The sequence below is a fragment of the Scyliorhinus torazame genome, chromosome 24 (genome assembly GCF_047496885.1).
Source record: "Scyliorhinus torazame isolate Kashiwa2021f chromosome 24, sScyTor2.1, whole genome shotgun sequence".
NCBI classification, from domain to species: Eukaryota; Metazoa; Chordata; class Chondrichthyes; order Carcharhiniformes; family Scyliorhinidae; genus Scyliorhinus; species Scyliorhinus torazame.
The window spans coordinates 42,527,178-42,537,324 of NC_092730.1; the positions used below are offsets into that span (position 1 = coordinate 42,527,178).

At 47.2% G+C, this 10,147-nt stretch overlaps 1 long non-coding RNA gene across 1 annotated transcript in view; it reads right to left on the reverse strand.

The window, feature by feature from the left end:
- LOC140400023 (uncharacterized) overlaps positions 1 to 9,895 on the reverse strand; it is a 67,147-nt gene extending 57,252 nt beyond the window's left edge. The window contains exon 1 of the long non-coding RNA XR_011937980.1: positions 9,815 to 9,895. This is a non-coding gene — a long non-coding RNA (uncharacterized lncRNA). The remainder of the gene's footprint in view (positions 1 to 9,814) is intronic.
- Between the last annotated feature and the right edge of the window lie 252 nt (positions 9,896 to 10,147).

Sequence of the window (10,147 nt, forward strand, 5' to 3'; positions counted from 1 at the left end):
TTGAAAACATATCTGGACCTGTTGGGCCCGCTGTTAGTTAGGACCTTCAATGAGGCAAGGGAGGAGGGGGCTTTGCCCCCGTCGATGTCCCGGGCACTGATCTCCTTGATCCTGAAGCGGGACAAGGATCCCCTGCAGTGTGGGTCTTACAGACCGATTTCCTTGCTAAATGTAGATGCCAAGGTGCTGGCGTAGGTCTTAGCCTTGAGGATTGTGTGCCGCAGATCATCCACGAAGACCAGATGGGGTTTGTGAAGGGGAGGCAGTTGAACGCAAATGTGCGGAGGCTTTTGAACGTTATCATGATGCCGGCGAGGGAGTGGGAGGCGGAAATAGTGGTCGCGATGGACGCTGAGAAAGCCTTCGATAGGGTAGAGTGGGGGTATCTGTGGGAGGTGCTGAAGAGGTTTGGGTTTGGGGAGGGGTTTGTCAGGTGGGTTAGGCTGTTGTATGAGGTCCCGATGGCGAGTGTGGCCACAAACAGGAAGAGGTCCGAGTACTTTCGGTTGCACCGAGGGATGAGACAGGGGTGTCCCCTATCCCCCCTGCTCTTCGCACTGGCGATTGAACCCCTGGCCATGGCACTGAGGGAGTCAAGGAACTGGAGGGGGTTGGTGCGTGGTGGGGAGGAGCATAGGGTGTCACTTTATGCGGACGACCTGCTGCTGTATGTGGTGGACCCGGTGGGAGGAATGCCAGAAGTAATGAGGATTCTTAGGAAATTCAGGGACTTTTCGGGGTACATCCTCAACATGGGGAAGAGCGAGCTGTTCGTAGTTCATCCAGGGGACCAGGAGAGGGGGATTGGCGAGCTCCCACTTAAAAAGGCGGAGAGGAGCTTCATGTATCTGGGAGTCCAGGTGGCCAGAAGCTGGGGGGCCCTGTATAGGCTTAATTTTACAAGGCTGGTGGAGCAAATGGAGGAGGAGTTCAAGAGGTGGGACGCGTTGCCGCTGTCCTTGGCGGGTAGGGTGCAGTCAATCAAAATGACGGTGCTCCCAAGGTTTTTATTCCTGTTCCAGTGCCTCCCCGTGTTTATCCCGAAGGCTTTTTCAGGCGGGTTAACAGGTGTATAATGGGGTTTGTGTGGGCGCGACGGACCCAGAGGGTGAGAAGGGTGTTCCTGGAGCGGAGGAGAGATAGGGGGGCACTGGTGATGCCCAACCTCTGTGGATACTACTGGGCCGCCAATGCGACGATGGTGCGCAAGTCGGTGATGGAGGGGGAGGGGGCCGCATGGAAGAGGCTGGAGACGGCATCTTGTGTGGGTACGAGACTGGGGGCGCTGGCAACGGCACCGCTGCCGCTCCCTCCAAGGAGGTATACCACGAGCCCGGTGGTGGTGGCTGCCCTCAAAATTTGGGGGCAGAGGAGGCGAAAGAGGCCGGAATTCTGGCCTTTGCATCCCTGGTAGCCCGGCGAAGGATTCTTCTTCAGTGGAAGGATGCGAGGCGGCCAAGCGTGGAATCCTGGATCAACGATATAGCGGGGTTTATTAAGTTGGAGAGGGTGAAATTTGCTTTGAGAGGGTCGGTACAAGGGTTCTTTAGGCAGTGGCAACCGTTCTTAGACTTCCTGGCAGAGCGGTAGACATTGGTTAATGGCAGCAGCAACTCGGGCGGGGGGGGGGGGGGGGGGGTTCACTTTATTTTTTTTGTTTTTGTTATTTACACTGGAGGGTCTGAGGGGTTGGATATACTTGTTGTATTAAGTCAGGGTGTCAATGTTAATTTATTATTTATGTACAGGGCGGGAGGGGGATATGGAGGGTTGTTTTTCTGGACTGTGTTTTGTACTTAACCCTGTTGGGTTTCTTTTTCATTTTGTTATTGATATTTTATGAAAACCTTTAATAAAAATTATTTTAAAAAAAATAATAATAATTGTGGGAGGGGTAATGATGATGCGATTAGGCAAGAATTCGGAAGCATTAGATGGGAACAGAAACTGTCAGGGAAAAGCACAAATGAAAAGTGGAGCTTGGTCAAGGAACAAATACTGCGTGTCCTTGATAGGTATGTCCCTGTCTGGCAGGGAGCAAATGCCCGTGTGAGGGGACCATGGTTCACAAAAGAGGTTGAATGTCATGTCAAGAGGAAAAAGGAAGCGTATGTAAGGATGAGAAAACAAGGTTCAGTAGGGTCGCTTGAGGGTTAGAAAGTAGCAAGGAATGAGCTTAAAAAAGGGCTTAGGAGAGCTAGGAGGGGGCATGAGAAGTCCTTGGCGGGTCGGATCAATGAAAACCCCAAGGCTTTTTCCTCTTATGTGAGAAATAAAAGAATGACCAGGGTGAGGTTAGGGCCGGTCAAGGACAGTAGTGGGAACTTCTGTGTGGCATCAGAAGAGACAGGAGAGGCGTTGAATGAATACTTTTCTTCAGTGTTCACCAAAGAGAGGGGCTATGTTTTTGAGGATGAGTGTGTGAGACAGGCGGGTAGGCTGGAGGAGGTAGATGTTCTGAGGGAAGATTTATGCGGAATTTTGAAAAATCTGAGGGGCAACATGTCCCCTGAGCCAGATGGGAAATATCCTCGGTTTCTTTGGGAGGCATGGGATGAGATTGCAGAGCCTTTGGCTTTGATCTTTGGGTCCTCACTGTCCACGGGGATAGTGCCAGAGGACCGGAGAGTGGCGAATGTTGTTCCTCTGTTCAAAAAAGGCAATAGGAATGACCCTAGTAATTATAGGGCGGTTAGTCTTACTTCGGTGGTCGGTAGGTTAGTAGAAAGGGTCCTGAGGGATAGGTTTAATGACCATTTGGAAAGATTGCCCAATTAAGGGGCAATTTAGCTTGTCCAATCCACCTAACTTGCACATCTTTGGGTTGTGGGGGTGAAACCCCCGCAGACACTGGGAGAATGCGCAAACTCCACACGGACAGTGACCCAGGGCCAGGATTCGAACCCGGGTCCTCAGCGCCGTAGGCAGCAATGCTAACCACTGTGCCATCGTGCTGCCCTCGGTGGTCGATAAGTTCATGGCAAGTGTCCTGAGGGATAGGATTAATGACCATGTGGAAAGATGCAGCTTAATCCGGGATTGTCAACAAGGATTCGTGAAGGGTCTTGCCTCACAAATTTGATTGAATTCTTTGAGGAGCGAAGTGTGCAGATGAAAGTAGAGCAGTTGATGTACTATACATGGATTTCAGTAAGGTTTTTGATGAGGTTCCCCATGGTCAGCTCATGAAGAAAGTAAGGAGGTATGGGATCGAGGGAAATTTGGCCAATTCGATAAGTAACTGGCTATCACATAGAAGACAGAGGGTGGTGGTGGATGGAAAATTTTCAGACTGGAGACCAGTTACCAGCGGTGTACCACAGAGAGCAGTGCTGGGTCCTCTGCTATTTGTGATTTTTATCAATGACTTGGAGGAGGGGGCTGAAGGGTGGGTCAGTAAATTTGCTGATGACACCAAGATTGATGGAGTAGTGGATGAGGTGGAGGGCTGTTGTAGGCTGCAAAGAGACATTGATAAGATGCAGAGCTGGGCCGCAAATTGGCAGATGGAGTTTAACCCCTGATAAGTGCGAGGTGATTCATTTTGGTCGGACAAATTTGAATGCGGATTACAGGGTCAACGGCAGGGTTCAGAGGAATGTGGAGGAACAGAGAGATCTTGGGGTTCATGTCCACAGATCTCTGAAGGTTGCCACTCAAGTGGACAGAGCCGTGAAGAAGATCTATAGCGTGTTAGTGTTTATTAACAGGGGCTTGTGTTTAAGAGCCGTGGGGTTATGCTGCAATTTACACGACCCTGATGAGACCACATTTGGAGTATTGTATGCAGTTCTGGTCACCTTATTATAGGAAGGATGTGGAAGTATTGGAAAGGGTGCAGAGGAGATTTACCAGGATACTGCCTGGATTGGAGGGTAGGTCTTATGAGGAAAGGTTGATGGATCTAGAGCTTTTCTCATAGGAGTGAAGGAGGATGAGAGGCGACTTAATAGAGGTTTATAAGATGATGAGGGAGATAGATAGAGCGGACGTTCTGAGACTATTTCCTCGGGAGGATGTAGCTGTTACAAGGGGGCATAACTATAAGGTTTGGGGTGGGAGATATAGGAGGGATGTCCGAGGTAGTTTCTTTACTCAGAGAGTGGTTAGAGTGTGGAATGGACTGCGTGCTGTGATAGTGGAGTCGGACATTTAGGAACTTTCAAGCGGTTATTGGATAGGCACATGGAGCACACCAGAATGACAGGGAGTGGGATAGTTTGATCTTGGTTTCGGACAAAGCCCGGCACAACATCGAGGGCCGAAGGGCCTGTTCTGTGCTGTACTGTTCTATGTTCTAACAACACCAGGTTCAAGTCCCACAGGTGGTGCTTCGAAACAAACCTTTTGGACTTTAACCTGGTGTTGTAAGACTTCTTACTGTGCTCACCGTAGTCCAACGGCAGCATCTCCACATCATCTCTGTGATATATAACACATTTTACTGCTTAGTAACAGGTGTTGGAGAGTGTGCGAGTGTGTGTTTTACCCTGACTGTCTGTCTATCATATACAACATATTTTGCTGCTCCCTGCTCAGTTGCTGGAGTGTGTGAGTATGTGAGAGTGGCGAGAGTGTGTTTTACCCTCACTATCCCCCTGAGACATACAATGCATATTTAACTGCTTACTGCTCAGTGACTGGTGTGTGAGAGAGCATGAGTGTGTGTGAGAGATAGTGCCTGTATGGAGAGTGTGAAGGTGTGATTTGTCCTCATTGTTTCTCCGTGATATATGATGCTCACTGGTGTGTGTGTGAGAGTGTGTGTGTATGAGTGGGTGCTTTATCCTCACTGTCACTCTATGGTACATAACATATATTTTACTGCTTACTGCTCAGTTAATGGTTTAAGAGTGTGTGCGTGAGTGAGAGAGTGTGTGTGAGATTCTCAGTGATGTCTAAAACCTTGTAATATTCAGTTGACGGTGTGTGTGTGTGAGAGAGAGAGTGCGAGCAGAAGAGTGTGTGTGGGTGTCAGTTTTAAGACCATAAGACATAGGAGCGGAAGTAAGGCCATTCGGCCCATCGAGTCCACTCCACCATTCAATCATGGCTGATTTCAACTCCATTTACCCGCTCTCTCTCCTTAGCCCTTAATTCCTCGAGAAATCAAGAATTGATCAACTTCTGTCTTAAAGACACTCAACGTCCCAGCCTCCACCGCCCTCTGTGGCAATGAATTCCACAGACCCACCACTCTCTGACTGAAGACATTTCTCCTCACCTCTGTTCTAAAGTGACTCCCTTTTATTCTAAGGCTGTGCCCCCGGGTCCTAGTCTCCCCTGCTAATGGAAACAACTTCTTTACATCCACCCTATCTAAGCCATTCATTATCTTGTAAGTTTTTATTAGATCTCCCCTCAACCTCCTAAACTCCAATGAATATAATCCCAGGATCCTCAGACGTTCATCGTATGTTAGGCCTACCATTCCTGGGATCATCCGTGTGAATCTCCGCTGGACCTTCTCCAGCGCCAGTATGTCCTTCCTGAGGTGTGGGGCCCAAAATTGCTCACAGTATTCTAAATGGGGCCTAACTAATGCTTTATAAAGCTTCAGACGTACATCCCTGCTTTTATATTCCAAGCCTCTTGATGTGAAAGTGTACAAACTCAGCAATAGCATGATGGGAAAAATAGCCAATTTATGTAACAAGTGTAGGACAGCTGTGTCAGCTAAGTGCCAAGATCAGACCCTGACAAACTAGACAAAGCTAAGAATCCACATAATTGTATCATACAAGGCCAGAAGAGGGAAAATAGTGCCTGACCTTATTAAAACCTGATAACAAAGCCACGATCTAGGAATGTCCTAATAACACAACCTCCTCATGTCCTAGGTTCATCTGCGTCAAGGCATCATGAGGGCAGAGGTAAAAACAAAATAGGACCACGTCTTAAACCCTCTAAAGACAAAATACTGCAAATAAGCCGAGTCAGGGTCTTTCCATGACAACATGTTTGATCAGAAGTTATGACTGTATTGACATTTTTGAACAAGGTCTGTTTTTGTAAAATGATACAGCTTTTGTATAAATATTGAACGTTTTCTCCATGTCTTTGCGAGCTTGAGAAAGAATGAGCAGGTTTACCTTAACAGCTCTCTCTCTCTCTAACCTGTAGCCATCTGCATGCAGACTTTGGTCAATAAAGACAAAGTTAGTTTTATCAAAACCAAGGTGTAAAGTTGTTTTTGTCACAGTCTTGAAGTAGGAAAGATTTTAAAAGACGACATTGCATTTGCATGAATGACAACATTGCATTTGCTTTCTTAATTACGGACTCAACCTGCAAGTTTACCTTTAGCGAATCCTGGACCAGGACTCCCAAGTCCCTTTGCACTTCAGCATTATGAATTTTGTCACCGTTTAGAAAATAGTCCATGCCTCTATTCTTTTTTCCAAAGTGCAAGACCTCGCACTTGCCACATTGAATTTCATCAGCCATTTCTTGGACCACTCTCCTAAACTGTCTAAATCTTTCTGCAGCCTCCCCACCTCCTCCATACTACCTCCCCTCCACCTATCTTTGTATCATCGGCAAACTTAGCCAGAATGCCCCCAGTCCCGTCATCTAGATCGTTAATATATAAAGAAAACAGCTGTGGCCCCAACACTGAACCCTGCGGGACACCACTCGTCACTGGTTGCCATTCCGAAAAAGAACCTTTTATCTCAACTCTCTGCCTTCTGCCTGACAGCCAATCATCAATCCATGTTAGTACCTTGCCTCGAATACCATGGGCCTTTATTTTACTCAGCAGTCTCCCGTGAGGCACCTTATCTAAGGCCTTTTGGAAGTCAAGATAGATAACATCCATTGGCTCTCCTTGGTCTAACCTATTTGTTATCTCTTCAAAGAACTCTAACAGGTTTGCGAGGCACGACCTCCCCTTACTAAATCCATGCTGACTTGTCCTAATCCGACCCTGCACTTCGAAGAATTTTTCTCCTCATTGTCTCGGAGATACATAAGGCATATATTAGTTTATGCTGCTCAGTTACTGATATGTTTGAGAGTGGGTGTGCGTGAGAGAGAGTTGGTGTGTGTGCAAGAGGGGAGTGGGCGTGCGTGTGTGAGAGAGAGTGGGCGTGTGTGTGTGAGAGAGATTGGGCGTGCGTGCGCGAGAGAGAGTGGGCGTGCGTGCGCGAGAGAGAGCGGGTGTGCGTGCGCGAGAGAGAGCGGGCGTGCGTGCGCGAGAGAGAGCGGGCGTGCGTGCGCGAGAGAGAGCGGGTGTGCGCGAGAGAGAGCGGGTGTGCGCGAGAGAGAGCGGGTGTGCGCGAGAGAGAGCGGGTGTGCGCGAGAGAGAGCGGGTGTGCGCGAGAGAGAGCGGGTGTGCGCGAGAGAGAGCGGGTGTGCGCGAGAGAGAGCGGGTGTGCGCGAGAGAGAGCGGGTGTGCGCGAGAGAGAGCGGGTGTGCGCGAGAGAGAGCGGGTGTGCGCGAGAGAGAGCGGGTGTGCGCGAGAGAGAGCGGGTGTGCGCGAGAGAGAGCGGGTGTGCGCGAGAGAGAGCGGGTGTGCGCGAGAGAGAGCGGGTGTGGGCGAGAGAGAGCGGGTGTGCGTGAGAGGGAGTGGGTGTGCGTGAGAGAGGATGGGCACGCATGAGAGAGTGTGGGTGTGTGTGTGTGAGAGAGTGGGTGTGCGTGAGAGAGAGTGAGCGAGCGTGAGAGAGAGTGGGTGTGCGAGCGAGTGAGCCTATGTGTATTTAACCCTCATTGTCTCTTTTTGATATATAACACATATTTTGCTGTTGCTGCTCAGTTACTGGGGTGTGTGGTGAGTGTGTGAGAGAGAGTGAGAATCTATTTGACCATCACTGTCTCTGTGATATATGATGCATATTTTACTGCTCACTGCTCAGTTACTGTTGTGAGAGTATGTGAATATGAGAGTATGTGAATATGAGAGTGTGTGTGTGAGAGAATGTGCCACTGTGTGTTTGGGAGTGTCTGAGTGTGAGAAATAGTCTGCGTGAGTGTGTGTGTTTTACCTTCATTGTCTCGGTGATAAAAAACACATATTTTACTGCTCAGTTACTGGTGTGCGAATGTGTGTTTTACCCCCACTGTCCCTCTGCGATATAAAACGCATATTTAACTGCTTACTGCTCAATGACTGGTGTGTATGTGTGTGTGTGTGAGAGAGAGTCTGTGAGAGAAGGAACAAGAGTGTGAGAGAGAGAGCGTGAGTGTGTGTGAGAGTTAAAATATGTGAGTGTGTGCGCTTTACCCTCACTGTCCATGATGCATAACACATATTTTACAGCTTACTGCTCAGTTACTGCTGTCTGACTGAGTGAGAGCGTGTGAGTGAGAGAGTGAGTGCATGTTTTACCCTCACTGTATCTCTGTGGTATATATCACATATTTAATTGATTACTGCTCAGTGACTGGTGTGTGTATCAGAGGGAGAGTGTGTGTGTGTGTGAGAGAGTGTGTGTGAGTGAGTGTGTATTAACCTCACAGTCTCTCTGTGATATACAATTAATATATTCTTGATTACTGCTCAGTTATTGATTTGTGAGTGTGTGGGAGAGACAGTGCGTGGGTGTGTGAGAGTGTATGAGAGACAGAGTGTGAGTGAGTGTGTATAAACCTCTCTGTTTATGTGTGCGATATGACATATTTTACTGCTTAATGCTCAGTTAATGGTGTGAGAGTCCCTGTGATATGCACTGCATATATAGTGCTTCCTGCTGAGTTACTTGTCAGTGAGCATGTGCATAAGAAAACGCGCGTGTGTGTTTTACCCTCACTGTCTATTTATGATATATGGCATATTTTACTGCTTCTTGCTTAGTTGTTGGTGTCTGAATGTGTGAGAGTGTGTTTTCCACGGTAGCTGTCTGTCTCTGTTATAAGTGAGGGGAAAAATTAATTTGATTCTCTAACTCCTGTCTCTGTGCTTGCATTTGTAGCTGTCTGTCTCTGTTATGGGATTCTGGGTTTAATCTCCATCTGTAATATTATTTACAGATACACGAGAGGACAGGTAATCTCAGTCTGTCCACCTCTCTGATGTGCATGATGTTACTGTGTTTTCTGTACTTGTCAATATCTGTTTTGTGAGTTAAGGGTGAACATTCTGTTCAGTATTGATCCTCCATTATTACTTTTAGTGATAACATTGATATGTTAAATGATCTATTGCCATGTCTGTTTCATGAGAATGACACTGTACCATTATATCTGAGATTGTGTGAGATATTTGGATTGGAATTTAATATTTTGTTTTGGGAGGTGTCTCGGTAGAAGTTTATGATTAATTCGGCCCTTTTCAATAAGCTGTACTATCCGACCTTCCACTTGTATCAAAGGTTCACAACTTGTGAGAATGAAGGATGGCCTTACAATTTGATAAGTGTCCCTTTGGAGAACTATTTCAACGTATCATTTTTCTGTTAATGCCTTATTCAAGTGTTTTGCTTCTGATATATTTTAAACTAAGAAAGTTACAAAAAAGTGCCAATGGATACTTGCACATTGATTGCTGAATCTATAGCCTAATTAATACTATACTGATTACTTTACAGATGAAACGCTGTTGTCAAAAGTTGATCCAACATTCCATGAGAGAGTAGGGGTGAATTGTGAAAAATTATGCCACCTGTCCTCTCGTGTATCTGTAAATAATATTTACATTTTCTCCAGAAGTCCAGATTTACTTGAAATTCTTCAATTGGATAAAGAGGACTGTTGGATTGGACATGTTCATCTGGGACTTGAGGTCTCTGCGAATCTGACTACTTCTGCTCAGTGACGGTGGAGCTGATGTTGTGTCTGTGTCTCTGCAATGTTGGATTAATATTGTACTTACAGTCAGTTAGAAGGAGACGGCTGCACATTCACGTTGCTGAGGAATCATCATAATCATCTTGGAACTCATCTTTTCATCTGTTGAACTAGGAAGAAGAAAACAAATTTCATGTAAGTTAGGGTCAGATGAGACCAATGATAGATCAATCCATTCTTTCAACTGATAATCAGTAAAAGAAAGAAAATACTCCACGAATCCTAACCCAGAATCAGACAAATAAGCCAGGCCCAGAAAGAGCTCTCCCTCCCCCCCGCCCCCCCCCCCCCCCGCTCACCCCAAGTCCCGGAACATGATCGTGCTCCGCTGCGCCTCTTGCAAACAGCGCCCGATTCT